The 20,977-nt window shown below is 37.3% G+C and overlaps 1 protein-coding gene across 1 annotated transcript in view; it reads left to right on the top strand.

Annotated features, from left to right (window-relative positions):
- TENM4 (teneurin transmembrane protein 4) overlaps positions 1-20,977 on the top strand; it is a 3,002,963-nt gene that overhangs the window by 1,418,072 nt on the left and 1,563,914 nt on the right. The gene's annotated exons all lie outside the window — the stretch shown is intronic.

The raw sequence follows: 20,977 nt of genomic DNA, 5'->3' as shown, positions 1-20,977 counted from the left end.
ACTTCTGTGGTTCTCAGTTGTCCCAGACTCTAAAAGAAGTATAGCATCAGCATTTGCTTCTTATGAGGTCTTATCAGAAGAGCACTCTGTACTTCAGCACTTCTACTTCTCACCCCTCTGCATCTCCTCCTTATCCTTCCCTGCTCATCCTGCTCCAGCCATACTGGTCTTCTTGGCCTACCTATGCCTCAAGGCTCTGAGTTCTTTCTGCTTGAATTTTCCCTCAAGCCCTTCATATGACTTACTGTCAACTTGGCTGTAGATTCCTAAATCCCTAAGTATGGCCTGCTGTATCTACCCTAAATAAAATAATGCATTCTCCCTAACCTAGATGCCACTCCTGTATATATTTTTGTACAGGATATTTTTAGCATTCCAGGTATTGAATAGACATTGATGTGTTTCTTCCATTACTAGGGTATTAGGTTCATGAGGGCTGAGACTTGGTTCACTACCTCTGCCTGTAGTCAGTAGGTCAATGCCTGATACACGGAAAGCACATAAACAAATATTTGTTAAACGAATGAATGAATGAAGAATGTGATTCCTGCTCTTATAGACCTCACGGGTTTTGTTCAATAAGTTCAATCAACATTTGGGTACTTAATCCATGCCAGGTCTGGTTCTTGGAGCTGGGGATGTGTAAATGAAGGAAATGTGCCTTTTTCCCTCTGGGAACTGACAGCTTGCTGGATGAGATGGATAATTGTGTTGGCCTAGGTGCTCATTCTTCCACTAACAGCACCAAAAATGTAGGGCCTGAGAAATGGCTTACACATAGCACTTATTTTATGACGTTACCCAGTGAAAAGGGGTAGAGTACTGGGAAATGAAAGAAGGGGAAACAAAAGCTAATAGGAGTGTGTGGTGTTAAGCTGATTGCCCTGTGGGGAAATTGAGCTGAAGTCCACTCTGCCCTTCTGAGGAATGGTGTGGAAAGCATCTCAGAATGATGAACTGGGAAGCAAAGGAAGAGTGTTCATCATTCACCAGTTCCCCTTCTCTCACTGGTTGAAGGTTATTCCATGGCAGGTTAACTCCCTCATGCTTCCAGGGTGTACATGTGTATTAGTCCATTCCCATGCTGCTAATAAAAACACACCCAAGACTGGATGATTTATAAAGGAAAATGTTTCAATTGACTCACAGTTCCACAGGGCTGGGGAGGCCTTTGGAAACTTACAATTATGGCAGAGAAGAAGCAAACACATCCTTTTTCACATGGCAGCGGCAAGGGGAAGTGCTGGGCAAAACAGGGGAAAGCCCCTAAAAAAACCATCAGATATCATGACAACTCACTCACTATCAGGAGACCACCATGAGGGTGACTGCCCCCACGATTAAATTACCTCCCATTGGGTCCCTCCCATGGCATGTGGTGATTATGGGAACTACAATTCAAGATGAGATTTGAGTAGGGACAGAATGTCCAACCACATCATTCTGCCCCAGCCCATCCCAAATCTCATATCCTTACATTTCTAAACCCAATCATGCCCTTCCAACAGTCCCTGAGTCTTAACTCATTCCAGCATTAACCCAAGGGTCTAAGTCCAAAGTCTCACCTGAGACAAGGCAAGTCCCTTCCATCTATGAGCCTGTAAAAGCAAAAGCAAGGTAGTTACTTCCGAGATACAATGGGGATACAGGCATTGAGTAAATATGTCCATTCCAAATGAGAGAAATTGGCCAAAACAAAGGGACTGCAGGCCCCATGCAAGACCAAAATCCAATAGGGGAGTCATTAAACCTTACAGTTCCAAAATGATCTCCTTTGACTCCATGTCTCACATCCAGGTCACGCTGATGCAAGAGTACTCCCACAGCCTTGGGCAGCTCCACCCCTGTGGCTTTGCAGGGTACAACCCCACTCCTGGCTGCTTTCACAGGCTGGTATTGAATGTCTGCATCCTTTCCAGGCACATGTTGCAAGCTGTTGGTGTGTCTACTATTCTGGAGTCTGGAGGATGGTGGCCCTCTTCTCACAGCTTCACTAGACAGTGCCCCAGGAGGGACTCTGTGTGGGGGCTTTGACCCCACAATTTCCTTTCTTCACTGCCCTAGCAGAGGTTCTCCATGAGGGCTCCATCCCTGCATCAAACTTCTGTCTGGGCAACCAAATGTTTCCATACATCCTCTGAAATCTAGGTGGAGGTTCCCAAACCTCCATTTTTGACTTATGTGTACCCGCAGGCTCAACACAGCGTGTAAGCTGCCAAGGCTTGGGGCTTGTATTCTCTGAAGCAATGGGCTGAGCTGAATGTTGGCCGCTTTTAGCCATGGCTGGAGCTGAAGCAGATGGTACACAGGGCACCAAGTCCTGAGGCTGCAGGGGGACCCTGGGCCTGGTCCATGAAAGGATTTTTGCCTCTTAGGGAAAAATGGCCTGGAGACATTTTCCCCAATGTCTTGGTGATTAACATTTGGGTCCTCATTACTTATGTAAATTTCTGTAGCCAGCTTGAATTTCTACTCAGTAAACGAGGCTTTCTTTTCTATCACATAGTCAGGCTGCAAATTTTCTAAACGTTTATGCTGTGCTTCTTCTTGAATGCTTTGCCACTTAGAAATTTATTCCACCAGATGCCCTAAATCATCTCTCTCAAGCTGGGAGTTCCACAGATCTCTAGGGCAGTGGCAAAATGCCAGCAGTCTCTTTGCATAGCAAGAGTGACCTTTACTCCAGTTCCCAAAAAGCTCCTCATCTCTAAGATCGCCTCAGCCTGGACTTCATTGTCCATCCATATCACTATCAGCAGTTTGGTCAAAGCCATTTAACAAATCTCTAGGAAATTCCAAACTTTCCCGCATCTTCCTATCTTCTTCTGAGCCCTCCAAATTGTTCCAACCTCTGCCTCTTACCCAGTTCCAAAGTCACTTCCACATTTTCAGATATTTTTATGGCAACACCCCACTACCTGGTACCAATTTACTGTATTAGTTTCTTCTCATGCTGCTAATAAAGACATACCGAGACTGGGTAATTTATAGAGGAAAGAAGTCTAATTGCTTCACAGTTCCACAGGGCTGGGGAGGCCTTAGGAAACTTACAATCATGGCGGAAGGGAAAGCAAACACATCCTTCTTCACATGGAGGCAGCAAGGAGACGTGCCGAGCAAAACGGGGAAAAGCCCCTTATAAAACCATCAGATTTCATGAGAAGTCACTATCATGAGAACACTATGAAGGTAACTGCCCCCTTGATTAAATTACCTCCCACTGGGTTTGTCCCACAACGTGTGGGGATAATAGGACTATAATTCAAGATGAAATTTGAGTGGGGACACAAAGCCTAACCATATCAGCATGTGTGAGTGGCATGATGATGGATATTTGTCCCCTGCAAATCTGATGTTGAAATGTAATCCCCAATGTTGGATGTAGGGTGTAGGAGTGCTGGTTTAAGTCATGGAGGCAATGGTTCCTTACCATTACCATATGGTAATTTGTTACAGTAGCCCAAACTGACTAAAACAGACTTTGATGTGTGTAGCCATTATAAGCAAACTGAGTGGCTTATTTCTCATGGTTCTGAAAATTAGAAATTCTGATGTCAAGATGACTGCCTAATTGGGTTCTTGATGAGGGCTCTCTTCCCAGTTATGCCCTCATATGCCTTTTCCCTGGTGCATGCATACCCAGAAAGCAACTTCCTATCTCTCTTTTCATAAAGGCATTAATCATGAGATCTCCACCCTCACAACATCATCTCACTCTAATTACTCCCCCAAAGCCCTACCACCAGGTACTATCATAGTCAGGATTAATTTCAACATATATATATTTGGTGGGGGTGGGGGCAGTGGTAGAAACATTCAGTCCATAGCAAAGCCTTTGCCGATCTCTTCCTTTTTTCTTTATCAGATTGCAAAGGTATAATGTAAACATAGATAAAAGATGGTACTGGGTGTAGTAGCTACTCAAAATTGATTCTGAGGGTATTGGATTATAAGCCTAGCTTAGAAAGGAAAGACAAATTAAGGTTTGAGGACCAGAGAACACATTACATGAGTGCCTACTAGTTACAGAGACAGTGAGGGACACTAATGATGGAAACACGAATGACTTATGGTCCCTATCCTCAAGAAGTCTTACATGTGGAGGGAGCATCTTGCTAAATAATCAGTTGAGTAATATGATTGAGACATTGGAGAAAAGATGAGGTGATGTATTTTAATTCCATAAAAGCTTTTTAAAATTATTTGTCTTAAGTATTTAGCCTTATATTTTTGTAATAGATATAGTATTAAAGATCTGCTGAACCTTTGTACAAGTCTATCCTAAATTGGATTTGTAATACAAATAAGGGTTTTCCAGGTTATTATGTGTACCACTTTTCAAAATTCAGAATGTTTGTTTTGAGTACTACATTAATCATCATTGTGGATGAATGGATGCGTGGGTGGATAGATAATGTGAATTCCTCAACTTCACGATCGCTTTAGTCTAGTTATAGAAGAGAACTAAGTATACTGGTCTATGACTAACTCTCTTATTATGTAGTAGTTATCTGATAAGCATATGCAGAGAAATCTGAGGGTAAAGGAGGGAGGTAAAAGTTCTACTTTGAGCTGTGAGGAATAGATCTAGGAAGTCTTCAAAGAGAAATTGACTTTGGGGCTGTTTTTCAGTTGAAGAATTTCAATATATGCAGATTGGGGAAGGACATTTCAGGAACAGGGACAGCTGAATCAAAGGACAATGATATTTTCAAGAATGCTTCATAGGCAATGAAATGGCTACAGGTGGCTGCAGTATTAGGAACATGGCAGGGGTGGGTTGGAGGAGCCTGGCAATGCCAGCTGGGGTGAGATGGTGGCAATCTAACTTTCAGGCTAAGGAGCTTTATCTTCACATTGTTGGTTGTCAATTTCCCATTCTCACAAGGTGCTCTTCTACAACCAGTTACAAAGACAAATATGTCTGGTATATTTTTTGGAGGTACACATTGCACATTGGCTTATTAAAGCTGCTAACGAGTAAAGAAGCTGTTTAACTTAGTTTAAGTCCAGCATTTTTCAAAAGTCTCTAAAACAGGGAAACATTTATTTTTTTCCTCTCAACATCTATTTGAATCCTATGGAATATCACTGCAGGGAATACCTTGGAATTGAAGAGTTTAAAGAAAGAACCAGTGTGATCATTTTACCTTTTTAAATGTCACCCTGGTTACAGTGTGTGATATGGAGTGGAAACCATTAATTTGGAAACAAGGAGATGAAATAAGCTGTTGCTGCACTTTCTTCGGACAGAGAGAGAGAGAGAAAGCGGATGCACGTGCAAGAGAGAAGATGAAATGGGAATTGGGTGCTGATGACAGAAATGGGTAAAGGGGAGAGGTATGAGCAAGCTTTTTTAAGGAGATGACTTGTTGAGGTCGGGTGACTTATGGGCTTTGGGGAACAAGAGAGGGATCTTGTGTACCATTTATTTTCTGCATTGTGGAACTGGGTGAATGGTGGGGCCACTCACAGAATGAGTGCCACACATAGGAAGGAAGATGTTGGTGGATGAAAAATACACTTTGAGTTTACGTACCTGTAGAAAAGACACATTAAGACACAGAGAACCCTCCATCTTTCTGATAAATCATTTCTTCTGTTTTCTTCTTCTGCCAGTCCCGGAAGTCTCAATCTGCTTTTTCTTCCTGTGAATTATTCTGCAACCCTCATTCTCCAGCTCTCCTTAGTTCATGACCATTCTCCAAATATACCATGCACATTCACAGCTATGTGCATTGACTCCATTGTTCTGTCATTCCAGAATGACTTTCCTGACTGTATGTGTTAGAAATTGTCTTTAGCTCGCAGCAACAGACATCCAACTATAATGGCTTAAATTTATAGTGTATCTCATATGAAAACAAAAAGTTTAGATAATAAACAGTCCAGAACTGGTTTTGACATCACACCAACTTTTCTGCCTTTTGATCCACAGTTCTTAGCAGCAGCTTCTGTCCTCAGAGATACAAAATGACTCATGGAACTCCACCCATCACAATCACATTTCAAATAGAAGTATGAGAGAGCAGAAATAACCTACATATTATCTGTTTCCTCTTAAGAAGCCATTCCAATGTTCTACCTAACCATTCATGTTTACATATTATTGGCTATACCTAGATGTAAGGGGACTGGGAAATAAAATGTAGTCTTTTCCTGTAATACGTTGCTACTGAGGGAGGAAAAAAGTGAACGAGGGTGGTTTTTTTTTTTTTTTTAATTTGGGTTTTTAATTTTTCAAGGAAGAAGAAGGAAATATATACAGAAGAGCAGTCTCTGCCACGTTGACCTTCACCTTTTGCAACTCTTCTTAGGGTTGATCTAACTTTAAATCAATCACCATGTCCTTGAGAAGAACTTCTCTGAATTGTCCCCCTGCCAGAGCAGCTTTTTTCTTCTGAAGCAGGCGCATTACCTTCTGTTCAGCACTCATTTACTTTATGTTTTCCTTATCCTTTCTTGTACCTCTGGCTCCTTCCTGCAAGATTCTTGGGAGCAAGATCTATTTTTATATTAGTCCCAGTGTTCTCTTTTGATCTCTCTGAACCTCAGGACCTGATATCACCTCTGGCTCCTAATAGGAACTTAGAAGAAGTTGGGTCTAATTCATGGTTCTCAGACTCTAGAGTACATCAAAATCATCTGGAAGGCTTATTAAGCATAAAAATGGCTGGACCCTACTCTCAAAGATCTGGATTCACTAAGTCTTAGTCCCAGACTGAGACTATGCATTTCTGACAAGTTTGCAGGTGGTACTGGTGCTGCTGGTCCAGAGAGCACACTCTGAGAATCTTTTTTGTAGGGATTTCCTACAAAGGTTCTTCTCACATTACATCCCAGGGTACTTTCTTGGTCTCAGGATGGCTAGCTGTACATCTTTCTTTCTCCTCACAGGGCCCATTGTTTTCTCTTTTTTACTCTCACCTTTTTACAATCAATAAAAACATCTCAAACAAGTTCACAGTTTTTCAGCTGAGTAGGTCTTGCACAATAAGTGGGAAATGGGCCAATGACAGTCAAGGACATAGTCTGGACTCATCACAATACTCATAGTTTACATAGCCTTGCTTTTCTTTTTTTTTTTTTTTTTTCAGGTTTTTTTTCATCATGACCTTCACAGTGCTTCCCTCCTTCTCTCCCTCACCACCCAGTTTAGCAGTCCCATGCTACCAACTCCGCCACCAGCCCAGCTGAGTGTTAATTCTCTTCTGGAAAGACACGCTAGTCCTGATAAAGGCCCCTCATTGCTAGGAGAACCGCTAACCCCAACAAATCCTCCCAATGATGTTTATGAAATATTTCAGTTGAACTAAAAGGTTTTCTCCAGGCCAGTAATTATTGTCATTAACATTTAGATAAGTTGGCTGTTTCCTGCTCTATATTACTGTGTGTTCCATTGCCTCATAATGGAGTAAGATAGGAAGGAGTGAGGAATTTCAAACAAAATGGTCTTTGCTAATAAAGTTCAATGCCTCCTTTAGGATGCTTTCTGTAGTCCATGAAGCTAGCATCCTCCATAGTCACACCCCTCTCCTCTGCCTTCCTCTGGTGGGGCCCATGGTGATCCTGAACCTTTTTGTTCCCATGTATCCCTAGCCCAAAGAGGACTCAGCCTTACTTCTTCTTGTGAGCCAGAACAGACTCATCTGGGGTTCCAAGCTTAAATGGTTTTCCCACGTGGCTCCCTGGCTCTTATCCTAGCAATCAGGCCTAGAGTGAAGGACTGCCTTGCAACTTTTGAGCACTCTTTTAACTCTCAAAGCACAGGAAAGCTAAATCTCCTCCCAGATTTCTCAAACTCTAGTGGAAGTGCCTGAATCTGTATTCTCCACTTTAAAAAAATATATCAGACTTAAGTATAATTATAGCTATTATGTCCTTAATAGAAAGTCTAACCTGATGATGTACAATAGGCTTTGAGGAGTCAGATAAAAATGAGTTCCAATGTTTTATACGTTAGGTAGAGCAGGTTGAGAAAATGGAGAATTGGGTTCTAGCCTGCAGATGTGGAGATGGCCGTACATGACGCTTTAGCAGCCAGTTGGTGTTAAAGGGCAGGCAAGCTCCTAAAAAGTTAGTGTTCCTTGTGCAGCTCTTTTTGGGTCAGCGCTTTACAGAAGTGATGGGCACACAGGTTTACTAGGCTGTCATCATAAAGTGCAGTTTCATTAACTTCTAACCTTCTGCCTTCAAATGGTAGCACCCACTGACTTCACTGCCCAAACACAAGTAATTTTATCCCAATTATATTTTTAGTTGTTTACTTTTTGTTTTATATTTTGAAAGTATTTTTAAAAGTTGAAAAATAATAATTCATTAATTGTTAATCATTTTGACATGTTTGCTTTAAACATTTTTCTTTTATCTCTCTCTGTCTCTGACTCTTTCCCTCTCTTCACACCACACACACAGAGAGAGAGAGAGAGAGAGAGGAGAGAAGAGAGATACACACATCTGTTACTATTTTTGTGAACTAAATTAATTGAATGTGAATTGAATTAATGTTTGAGGTGATGGATAAGCTAATTACTCTGATTTGATCGTTACACAATGTATACATATATCAAAACATCACACTGTACCACATAAATATGTACTATTATTATATCTCAATTAAAATTGCATAAAACTAAAAAAAAATTAAAATTTCCTGGTGTGGGTGGCAAATTATATGGTTGCCCTATTATCATTTCTGCAGACATGACTTGTGTGACTTCCTCTCGGCCTTTAGCAATGTTGTGGGAGTTCAGGCTGACCTAGAGGCACAGACCTCAAGCTCCAGAAAGCAGTTTCCAGCCACTCACCATGGGATGGGCAGTCTATTGGCCAGGAGAAAATTTTAATAATTGAATAAATTGAAATAAGTTTCAGGGCTCAGAAGCAGGTTAATCTTCTCCGCAGAAGCCTTTACTCTGTACTGAAATAAACTGTTTGCTTCTGAAACAAAATTATTTTCACAACCTAATGTGAAAATTTTCCCCTGGCCAATAGACTGCCTACCGTGAAAATTTTCTCCTGGCCAATAGACTGCCTACCCCATGGCGAGTGGCTGGAAATGGCTTTCTGGAGCTTGAGGTCTGTGCCTCTAGGTCAGCCTGAACTCCCACAACATTGCTAAAGGCCTAGAGGAAGTCAAACAAGTCATGTGTGCAGAAATGATAGTAGGGCAACCATATAATTTGCCACCCACACCAGGGAATTTTATTTTTTTTAAGTTTTATTATATGTTAATTGAGATATAGTAATTGTACATATTTATGGGGTACAGTGTGATGTTTTGATACATGTATACATTGTGTAATGATCAAATCAGAGTAATCAGCATATCTATCACCTCAAACATTTATTCTTTGTGGAGAAAACCCAGAATCCTCTTTTCTAGCTGTTACTATTTTGAAATATACAATAATTATTAACTGTAGTCACGCTACAGTGCAATGGAAGACTTGGACTTGTTTTTCCTATCTAACTCTTCTAACTTTGTACTAATTGACCACCATCCCATAATCCCCTGATCCTTTCTACCCTCTCTAGCCTCTGATAACCCATTGTTCTATTCTCTTGTTTTTAACTTTTATTTTAATTTCAGGGGTATATGTGCAGGTTTCTTATATAGGTAAATCTGTCATGGGGGTTTGTTGTACAGACAATTTTGTCACTCAGCTATTAAGCCTTGTACCCACTAGTTATTTTTCCTGATCCTCTCTCTCATCCCAGATCCTCTCTCTGATAGGCCCCATTGTCTGCTGTTGCCCTCTATGTGTCCATGTGTTCTCATCACTTAGCTCCCAATTATAAGTGAGAACATGCAGTATTTGGTTTTCTATTCATGAATTAGTTTGCTAAGGATAATGGCCTGCAGCTCCATCCGTGTCTTACAAGGGACATGATCTCATTCTTTTTTATGGCGGCATAGTATTCCAAAGTGTATATGTACCACATTTCCTTTATACAGTCTACCATTGATGAGCATTTAGGTTGATTCTATGTCTTTGCTATTGTGAATAGCACTGCAATAAACATACACATGCATGTGTCTTTATGATAAAACTATTTATATTATTTGGGGTATATACCCAGTATGAGATTGCTGGGTCAAATGGTAGTTCTGTTTTTAGGCCTTTGAGGAGTCACCACACTGTTTTCCACAATGGTTAAACTAATTTACACTGCCAACAACAGTGTATAAGCATTCCTTTGTATCCACAGCCTTGCCAGCACCTGTTTTTTTTTTTTTTTTAATAGCTGTTCTGACTGGTATGAGATATTTCATTGTGGTTTTGATTTGCATTTCTGTAATAATCAATGTGTCGAGCATTATTTCATATGCCTGTTGGTCACATGTATATCTTCTTTTGAAAGGTGTCTTCAGGTCCTTTACCCACTTTTTAATGGGGTTGTTTGTTTGTTTTTTCTCATAAATTTAAGTTTCTTATAGATGCTGGATATTAGACTTTTGACAGATACATAGTTAGCAAATATTTTCTCCCATTCTGTAGGTTGTCTGTGTACTGCATTGATAGTTTCTTTTGCTGTGCAGACACTCTTTAGTTTAATTGGATTCCATTTGTCAATTTTTGCTTTTGTTGTGATTGCTTTTGGCATCTTTGTCATAAAAACTTTCCTTATTCCTATGTCCAGAATGGTATTGCCTAGGATGTCTTCCAGGGTTTTTATAGTTTGGGGTTTTACATGTAAGTCTTCAATTCATCTTAAGTTGATTTTTGTATATGGTGTAATGAAGTCCAGTTTCAATCTTCTTCATATAGCTAGCCAGTTATCCCAGCATCAGTTATTAAATAGGGAATCTTTTCCCCATTGCTTGTTTTTGTCAGGTTTGTCAAACATCAGATGGTTGAAGATGTGCAGCCTTATTTCTGTGCTCTTTATTCTGTTCCATTAGTCTATGTCCGTTTTTGTACCAGTGCCATGCTGTTTTGGTTACTGTAGTCCTGCAGTATAGTTTGAAGTTGGGTAGCATGATGCCTCCAGCTTTGTTCTTTTTGCTTAGAATTGCCTTTGCTGTTTTGGCTGGTTTTTGGTTCCACATGAATTTTAAAATAGTTTTTTTTAGTTCTGTGAAGAATCTCAAAGGCAGTTTGATAAGAAAAGCATTGAATCTATAAATGGCTTTGGACAATATGGCCATTTTAGCAATATTGATTCTTCCTATCCATGAACAGGGAATGTTTTCCCATTTTTTGTGTGTGTCATCTCTGATTTCTTTGAGCAGTGTTTTGTAACTCTCTTTGTAGAGATATTTCAGCTCCCTAGTTAGCTGTATTGCTAGGTATTTTACTCTTTTGGTGGCAGTCGTGAATGGAATTGTGTTCCTGATTTGGCTCTTGACTTGATTATTGTTAGTGTATGGGAATGCTAATGATTTTTGTACATTAATTTTGAGACTTTGAAATTTTGATGAAGTTGTTTATCAGCTTAAGGAGCTTTGGGACCAAAATTATAGGGTTTTCTAGCTATAGAACCATGTCATTTGCAAACGGGGCTAGTTTGACTTCCTCTCTTCCTGTTTGGATGCTCTTTATTTCTTTCCCTTGCCTGATTGCTCTGGCTAGGACTTCCAATACTATGTTGAATAGGAGTGGTGAGAGATGACATCCTTGGTTTTTACCAGTTTTCAAGGGGAATGCTTCCAGATTTTTGCCATTCAATATGATGTTGGCTGTGTGTTTGTCATAGTTGGCTGTTATTATTTTGACGTATGTTTCTTCAATACCTAATTTACTGAAAGTTTTTAACATGAAGGAGTGTTGAAATTTATTGAAAGCCTTTTCTGCATCTATTGAGACAATCATGTGGTTTTTGTATTTAGTTCTGTTTATGTCATGAATCACATTTATTGATTTGCATATATCAAACCTTGCTTCCGGGGAAAAAGCTTACTTGATAGTGGTGAATAAGCTTTATGAGGTGCCACAGAATTTGGTTTGCCAATATACTGTCTAGGATTTTTGCATCAAAGTTCTTCAAGGATATTGGCCCAGTGTTTTATTTTTCTTGTTGCTGTATCTCTTCCAGGTTTTGGTATCAGGATGATGCTGGCCTAATAGACTGAGATACAAAGGAGTCCTTCCTCCTCCATTTTTTGGAATAATTTCAGTAGGAATGGTATGAGCTCTTTTTTGTATATCTTGTAGAATTCAGCTGTGAATCTGTCTAATCCTGGCCTTTTTTTGTTGTTGTCAGTATTTCTGATTCAATTTCAGAGTCATTATTGGTCTATTTAGAGATTCGGTTTCTTCTTGGTCCAGTTTTGAGAGGGTAAATGTGTCCAGAAATTTATCCATTTCTTCTAGATTTTTTAGTTTATGTGCAGAGAGGTATTCATAATATTCTCTGATGGTTGTTTTTCTGTGGGGCCGGTAGTAACATCCTCATGTTGTTTCTGATTCTGTTTATTTGAATCTTCTCTATTTTTTTCTTTATTAGTCTAGCTAGCCATCTATTTTATGAAATTTTTCAAAATACTAGCTTCTGTATTGGTTGATCTTTTAAATGGTTTCTTATGTCTCATTTTTTTTCAGTTCATCACTAATTTTTGTTATTTCTTGTCCTCTGCTAGCTTTGGAGTTAGTTTCCTCTTGATTCTCTAGTTCTTTTAGTAGTGATGTTAGATTATTAAATTGAAAATTTTCTAACTTTTTGATGTGAGCATCTGGTACTATAAATTTCCCTCTTAACACTGTCTTAGCTGTGTCCCAGAGGTTCTGGTATGTTGTATCTTTGTTCTTATTAGTTTCATAAAACTTATTGATTTCAGCCTTCATCCATTATTTACCCAGAAGTCATTCAGGAGAAGGTTATTCAATTTCCACAAAATTACATGTTTTTGAGTGAATTTCTTAGTCTTGATTTCTAACTTGATTGTGCTATGGTCAGAGAGAGCGGTTGTTATGATTTTACTTTTTTTGGCATTTGCTGAGGAGTGTTTTGTCTCTGATTATGTGGTTGATTTTAAAATATGTGCCATATGGCAATAAAAAGAATGTATATTCTATTGTTTTTAGGTGGAGAGTTCTGTAGATGTCAATCAGGTCCATTTGATACAGTGCTGAGTTCTGGTCCTGGATATCTTTGTTAAGTTTTTGCCTTGATAATCTGCCTAATACTGTCAGTGGGGTGTCAAAGTCTCCAACTAATACTGGGTGGGAGTCAGCATCTCTTATTAGGTCTCTAAGAACTTGCTTTATTAGTCTAGGTGCTTCTGTGTTGGGTGCACATATATTTAGGATAGTTACATCTTCTTGTTGAATTGAGCAGGTTGCTCCTTGCCAGCATAACATACTCATTTTTCTGAGTCACTGGGGGCTAAGAATGAGTCCTACTGTGAGGTAGCCCCATGAAGGACTCCCAGCTTCCTTCCCCTTCAGTCCGGCTTCTGTGTCTTCCCTTCGTCTACTCCCAGTGCCTTCTCTTGGAATATCTGTTAGGAACACACCAGTTGTCCTTGTCCCTCCATAGCAGCTGTTCTACCTGGCTGTGTCTGGTCAGCTATCTTGCTGAGCTACATCCCTGTTCTATTCTCTAAGTCTATAAAATCAACTTTGTTAGATAACACAAATGTGTGAGATCATTATGTATTTGTTCTTCCATGCATGGCTTAATTCACTTAACATAATGCCCTCTAGGCTTATCTGGTTGGTAGTGAATGACAGAATTTCATATTTTTTATGATGGAATAGTATTGAATTGTGTATATATACAAAATTTAAAAAATATATTTATTCTCTGATAGACACTTAGGTTCATTCCATACTTTGGCTCTTGTGAATAGTGCTACAAAAACATGGGATTGTAGATATCTTTCACGTACTGATTTTATTTCCTTTGAATTGATTGTTTGACCATATGGTAGTTCTATTTTTGTTTTTTTTTTTTTGAGAAAGATCCATACTGTTGTCCATAATGGCTGTACTTATTTACATTCTCAACAATAGTGTACAAATTCCCTGTTCTCCACATCCACACAAGCATTTCTTGTTTTTTATTCTTTTGATAAAATCCAATCTAATTGGCGTGAGCTAATATCATCCTGGTTTTGATTTACACTTCTCTGATGATTAGTAATGTTGAACATTTTTCCATATACCTGTTGGTCATTTGTATACCTTCATGTGAAAAATGTGTGTTCAGATATTTTGCCCATTTTTGATCAGATTTTTTAACTATGTTGAATTGTTTGAGTTCTTTGTGTACTCTACATATAAGCCCCTTGTAAGTTTGTAGCTATTTTCTTCCATTCTATAGGTTGTATCTTCACTCTGTCGATTGTTTCCTTTCTTTTGCATAAGCTTTTCAGTTTGATGCATTCCCATTTGGTTATTCTTGTTGTTGTTACCTGTGCTTTTGAGGTCTTATTCTGAAAAAAAGCATTTCCCCAACAAATGTTATAAAGTGTTTGTCCTGTTTTCTTCCAGTAATTTTATAACTTCAGTTCTTACATTCAAATTTGTAATTGATTTTGATTTGATTTTTGTATATAGTGATAGATAGAGGTCTAGTTTTATTTTTCTTCCTGTTGATATCCAGTTATCCCAGCACCATTTACTAGAGAGACTGTCATTTTTCCCAGTGTGTATCGTTGGCACCTTTATAGAAAATTTGTTTACTGTAAATGTGTAAATTTACTGCTGGGAACTCTATTCTGCTCCATTTGTCTATGTTTCTGTTTTTATGCCAGTAGCATGCTCTCTTGGTTATTATAGCTTTGTAATATATTTTGAAATCAGGAAGTATGATGCCTCCAGCTTTGTTCTTATTGCTCAAGATAATTACTTTGACTATTTAGGATCTTTTGTGATTCCATACAAATTTTAGGATGTTTTTTACTTTTATAAATAATAGCATTGGTATTTTCACAGGGATTATATTAAATCTATAGGTTGCTTTTTGTTATATGTACATTTTAACAATATTAATTCTCCTAATCCATGAATATTTTTCTCTTTATTTGTGTCCTCTTTAATTTATTTTATCAATGTTTTATAATTTTATCATATAAATTTTTCACTTTTTTGGTTAAATTTATTCCTAAGAAATTTTTGGTAACTATTGCAAATGGGATTGTCTTCTTTATTTCATTCTAAGGTAGTTAACTGTTAGTATATAGAAATACTTTTCTGTGTTGATTTTGTATTTTGCAACTTTACTAAATTTGTTTATTAGTTGTAGTAGTTTTTGGTGTAGTCTTTAGTGTTTTCTAGGTATAAGATTATGTTATCTGAAAACAGGAATAATCCGACTTCCTCCTTTCAAATTTGGATGACCTTTTTTTCTTTCTCTTGATGAATTGCCCTGACTTGTACTTCCAGAACTATTTTGAATAGAAATTATGAAATTGGGCTTCCTTGCCTTCTTCCAGATCTTATAGGAAATGCGTTTTACTTGCCCTTACTTATGTGATGTTAGCTTTGGATGTGGTATATGGTATTAATTGTGTTGAGGTACATTCCTACCATACCTAATTTGTTGAGAGTTTTTAGCATAAAGGGATGTTGAATTTCTGTGTATAATAAAATAATCATAAGTTTTTTATTCTTGATTGTATTAATATAATGTATGATGCACATTGATTTGCATATGTTCAACCACTCTTTCATCACTAGAATAAACTCCACTTGATAATGGTGGATGATCTTTTTAATGTGCTACTACTAAATTTGGTTTGTGAATATTTTGTTGAGAATTTTTGCATCTATCTTCATCATGAATATTGACCTGTGGTTTTCTGTTCTTGTTTGTTTTCTTTTCATTGTGTTCTTCTTTGCTTTTGGTATCCGGGTGTATTATTACGTTCTCATAGTGCTGTGAAGAAATACTGGAGACTAGGTAATTTATAAAGAAAAAGAGGTTTAATGGACTCACAGTTTCACATGGCTGGGGAGACCTCACAATCATGGCGGAGGGTGAAGGAGGAACAAAATCAATTCTTACATGGTGGCAGGCCAGAGAGCATGTGCAGGAAAACTGCCCTCTATAAAATCATAAGATCTTGTGACACTTATTTACTATCACTAGAATAGCACAGGAAAAAAACCTGCCCCCATGATTCAATTACCTCGCACCAGGTCCCTCCCACAATACATAGGGATTATGGGAACTACAATTCAAGATGAGATTTGGGTAGGGACACAGCCAAACCATATCACAGGGTAATGCTTGCCTTAGAGATTGAGTTTGGAATAATTGCCTTCCCTTCAATTATTTGGAATAGTTTGAGAATAATTGGTATTAGTTCCTCTTTAAATGTTTGTTAGAATTCAGCAATGAAACTGTTGGATTTCTTTGATGGGAGCCTTTTTATTAATGATTCAATCTCATTACTCATTATTGGTCTCTTTGGGTTTTCTATTTCTCTATGATCCTCTCTTGTTAGACTGTATATCTAGAAATTTATCAATTTTTTTATGATTTTTCAATTTGGGATGTATCTGTTCATAATTATTTGTATTTTTGTAGTATCAATTCGTACTGACTCCTTTTTTACTTCTGATTTCTTTATTTAGATCTTCTCTTTTTCTTAGTCTTGTTAAAGTTTTGTTGATTTTGTATATCTTTTCAAAAAACCAACTCATTGATTTTTTAAAATTTATTATTGATCTTCTTTAGTTTCTATTTCTTATTTTTCTTTATTCATTCTTTTCCTCTATTGATTTTGGGGTTGTTTCATTTTTGCTTTTCTGCTTCCTTGAGATATGCTATTAGATTGTTTATATGAAATTATTGTATTTTCTTGATGTCAGTGTTTATTACTGTAAACTTCCCTCTCAGCACTGCTTTAGGTGTATTCCGTAGGGTTCAAAATGTTGTATTTCCATTTTTATTTATCTCAAAAAAATTTTTAAATGTATTTTACATTTCTTATTGACCTATTTGTCATTCAGAAGCATATTGTTTGATTTCCATGTGTTTGTATAGTTTCCAAAATTACTCCTGTTATTAATTTCTAGTTTTATTGCAGTCAGAATGGATACTTGATATGATTTTGATTTTTAAAAAATTGTTAAGGCTTGTTTTTTGCCCTAACAGATGGTTTATTCTTGAGAATATTTTATATGCAGTTCAGAAGAATGTATATTCTGCAGCTTTGGATAGAATTTTCTGTAAAGATTTATTAGGTTTAGTTGGTCTAGACTGCAGTTCAAGTCCAGTGTTTCTTTGATTTTCCATCTGGGTAATCTACTCACTGCTGAAAGTGAAGTGTTCCCTGCTATTATTATATCGAAGTCTGTATCTTCCTGTAGGTATATTAATATTTGTTTTCTATATTAAATTGTTCCCACATTAGGTGCACATATATTTACACTTGTTATATTCTCTTGCTGTATCGAGAACTTTATCACTATATAATGGGCTTTTTTACATCTTTTTACAGTTTTTGGCTTAAAGTCTATTTTACCTGATAAAAGTATTGCTACTTCGGCTCTTGTTTTGTTTCCATTTGCATTAAATATCTTTTTCACCCTTCACTTTATGTGTACCCTAACAGGTTAAGTGAGTCTCTTGTAGATAGAATATAGTTAGCTCTTTTTGCATTACCCATTTAGCCACACTGTGTTTTCTAATTAGAGAATTTATTCTATGTGCAATCAAAGTAATTATTAATAAGTAAGGGCTTACTACTGCTATTTCATTATTAGTTTTCTAGACCCTTTCTTTCTTACTTTCTTACTGTATTCTTTAATGGTTAAATAATTGTATTTTGTAGTATGTTTGAGTCTTTGCTTTTAATTTTTACTATATCTATTGTACATTTTCATTTTTGGTTATGATGAGGCATATAAAGAAATCTTATAGTTTAGCAAGTTATAGTAGAATGATAACAACTTAACTTTAATTTCAATAAAAGGAAAATAAACAAAAAAACCTGTTCTCTTTAACTCCATTTTCCCTCCATATTTTGAATTACTGATATCAAATTTTATATCTTATATTGCTTATCTCAACAAATTATTGTAGTTATTTTTGTCTTTTGGTCTTCATACTGAAGATACAAGTGGTTTACACACCAGGATTACAGTATTAAAGCGTTCTGAATTTGTCTGTATGTTTACTTTTACTAGTGAGTTTTATACCATCAGATATTTTCTTATCATATGTTAGCACCCTTTGCTTTCACTTTGAAGAATTCTCTCTAGCATTTCTTGTAAGAAAGGTCTAGAGGTGATGAATTTCCTCAGCTTTTGTTTGTCTGAGAAAGTCCTTATTTTTCCTTCATTTCAGAAGGATACTTTTGCTGGGTACAGTATTCTTGGTTGGCAGCTTTTTTTTTTTTTCTTCTTCAGAACTCTGAATATATCATTTCACTGCCTCTTGGCCTGCAAGATTTCTTCTGAGAAGCCTGTTGTCAGCTGTTTTGGAATTTTAAAAATATGTCACTTGCTTCTTTTGCTGCTTTCAGAAGATACTCTTTGTGTCTGGCCTTTGAGAATTTGGTTATAATATGTCTTGGAGTAGGCTTATTTGGGTTGAATCTGAATGATGACCTTTAACTTTCCTCTACTGATTATTTATATCTTTTTCCAAGATTGAAAATTGTTCTCTCATTGTTTCTTTGAATAAATACCCTACTTATTTTTGTCTCTGCTCCCTCTTGAACTCCAATAACCCCAAAATTTGCTCTTTTGATGCTATTCCATTTGTCTCATATGCCTTCTTGAGTCCTTTTCATTCTTTTTTCTGTTTTTCCTTCTGACTGTGAATTTTCAAATAGCTTGTATTCGAGTTCACTGATTCTTTCTTCTGCCTGAAAAACGCTTTATCTATTACATTTTTTACTTCATTCAGTATATTTTTCAGCTCTAGAATTTCTGTTTGATTTCTTTATTATTATTTTAGTCTCTCTGTCAAATTTCTCTGATAATTTTTTAAATTGTTTCTTGATGTTTTCATGAAGTTCACTGAGCTTCCTTTACACAGCTATTTTGAATTCTTAGTGTAACTGATCATACATCTCCATCTCTTCAGAGCCTGTCACAGGAACCTTGTTGTGTCCTTTTAATTAGGTCCTAATTTTCTGATTGTTCTTGATGCTTGTGAATATATCTACACATTAAAGAATTAGTTATTTATTCCAGTCTTTGCAATCTAGCTTTGTTTTTTCTGTTCTACTACAATGGGTCTGTCTAGTAATGTAAGCAGACTAACTGTTGTCAGGGCTCATAACCACTGAAGCTATAAATAAAAAGGAAGGTGAGGTTCTACTGCAAGTCCACCAGGGGTTCTGTTTTGCCCTCCAGAAGTCCTCCTTTCACCCGAAGGCAGCAGAGGCTGCCACCAACAAGTGGAGATACACATTTCCTTGTTTAATTTAGTGTGTAAAGAAAGAGAGAGGAAACCTCTCCCTTAACCAAGGATTTTAGTCCTGTCCTTCAATCATATTGGGCCGGTCTAGCTGAACTATACATGTGTTGGCTGATAGTAGTTGCTAGGGGAGTATCATGCTCTTAAAAAGAGGATTTTGAGATAAGGGAAGTTGAATTACTGTGTTTACTCTAAACTTTCAGTGCTGCACAATAGAACTTTCTGCAAAAAGGAAATGCTGCATTCTGCACTGGCCAATGTAGTAGCCACTGGCCAGATATGGCTATTAAACACTTTAAGGCTGCAGGAGCAACTGAGGAAATAAAAGTTTTATTTTACTTAATTGTAATGAATTTAACTTAAATAGCACTGTGGCTATTTATATTAACTACAATAGTGCTATTTAAATTAATTTAATTAAAATTAAATAAAATATTAGAGTAATAAAGTGACCAAGATTCAGGTTGGAGATGGACATAGGGTCTGACTCCATTGAGTCACATGGGCTGCAGTGAGGGAGAGAAGAGAACTCTGAGTAAAATTTAGGTCCTTTTTTGGAAGGAAGAGTTGAATATGTAGGTCTTCTATATCCTTGCTGCTCAAAATTTGGTTCATAGACCACAAACATGGTTATCATGTGGCAACTCACTAGAAAAGCAGAACCTTAGGCCCTGTATCAGATAAGCTGAATCATAATTTGAAACTTAACAGAATTTTCAGCTGTTTACCCCATGGTTTGGCTTAAAGACTTGCAATTTGAGAGACCTGGATTTCCAGTCTGGGTGTGCCACTAACCAACTCTAAGTGAATTATGCAACTTACTTCAGCTCTCTAAGTTTTCATTTTCCCACCTGATATGGCTTGGCTGTTTCCCCATCCAAATCTCATCTTGAATTGTAGCTCCCATAATCCCCACGTGTCATGGGAGGGACCCAGTGAGAGGTAATTGAATCATGGAGGTGGGTTTTCCTCATGCTGTTCTTGTGGCAATGAATAAGTCTCATGAGATCTGATGGCTTTATAAAGGGCAGTTTCCCTACACACACTCTCTTGCCTGCCACCATGTAAGATGTGACTTTGCTCCTCCTTCACCTTCCACTATGATTGTGAGGCCTCCCCAGCCATGTGGAACTGTGAGTCCATTAAACCTCTTTTTCTTTATACATTACCCAGTCTCATTATCTTTCTTATCCATGTGAAAACAGACTAATACACCATCTCTAAGAACACTACAATAAGCCTTGCCTAACAGAGTTATTACAATTTTCATATGAAATACTGTGCATAAAATTCTTAGCATAGTACAGAGCATCTAATATCTGCTCATTAAACTATAGTTTTTTCTAGCCTCCTCTCTAGGACAGAATATGTCTTATCCATGGAGAAATCCACACCCTGGCCACAGCTTTGCACATAACAGAAGTTCAATAATGTGGGTTGAAATAACAGACACAATAAATGACTGAGTGAATTCATGATTAGGTTGCCCAGTGCCTCATAAATTATAGATGGATCAATACATACAATGCATTATTTTAATGAATAAATGCAATTATTTTACATGTATAACCAGAGCAATATTTGATTTTTCTAATTTTATTTGAATAATTTCTTACCTGGTTACCTTACCTAGAACTTCTTTCTTAAGGAAAAA

The sequence above is a fragment of the Pan paniscus genome, chromosome 9 (genome assembly GCF_029289425.2).
Source record: "Pan paniscus chromosome 9, NHGRI_mPanPan1-v2.0_pri, whole genome shotgun sequence".
In the NCBI taxonomy this organism is placed as follows: Eukaryota; Metazoa; Chordata; class Mammalia; order Primates; family Hominidae; genus Pan; species Pan paniscus.
This window is presented reverse-complemented; position numbering and strand designations above follow the sequence as displayed.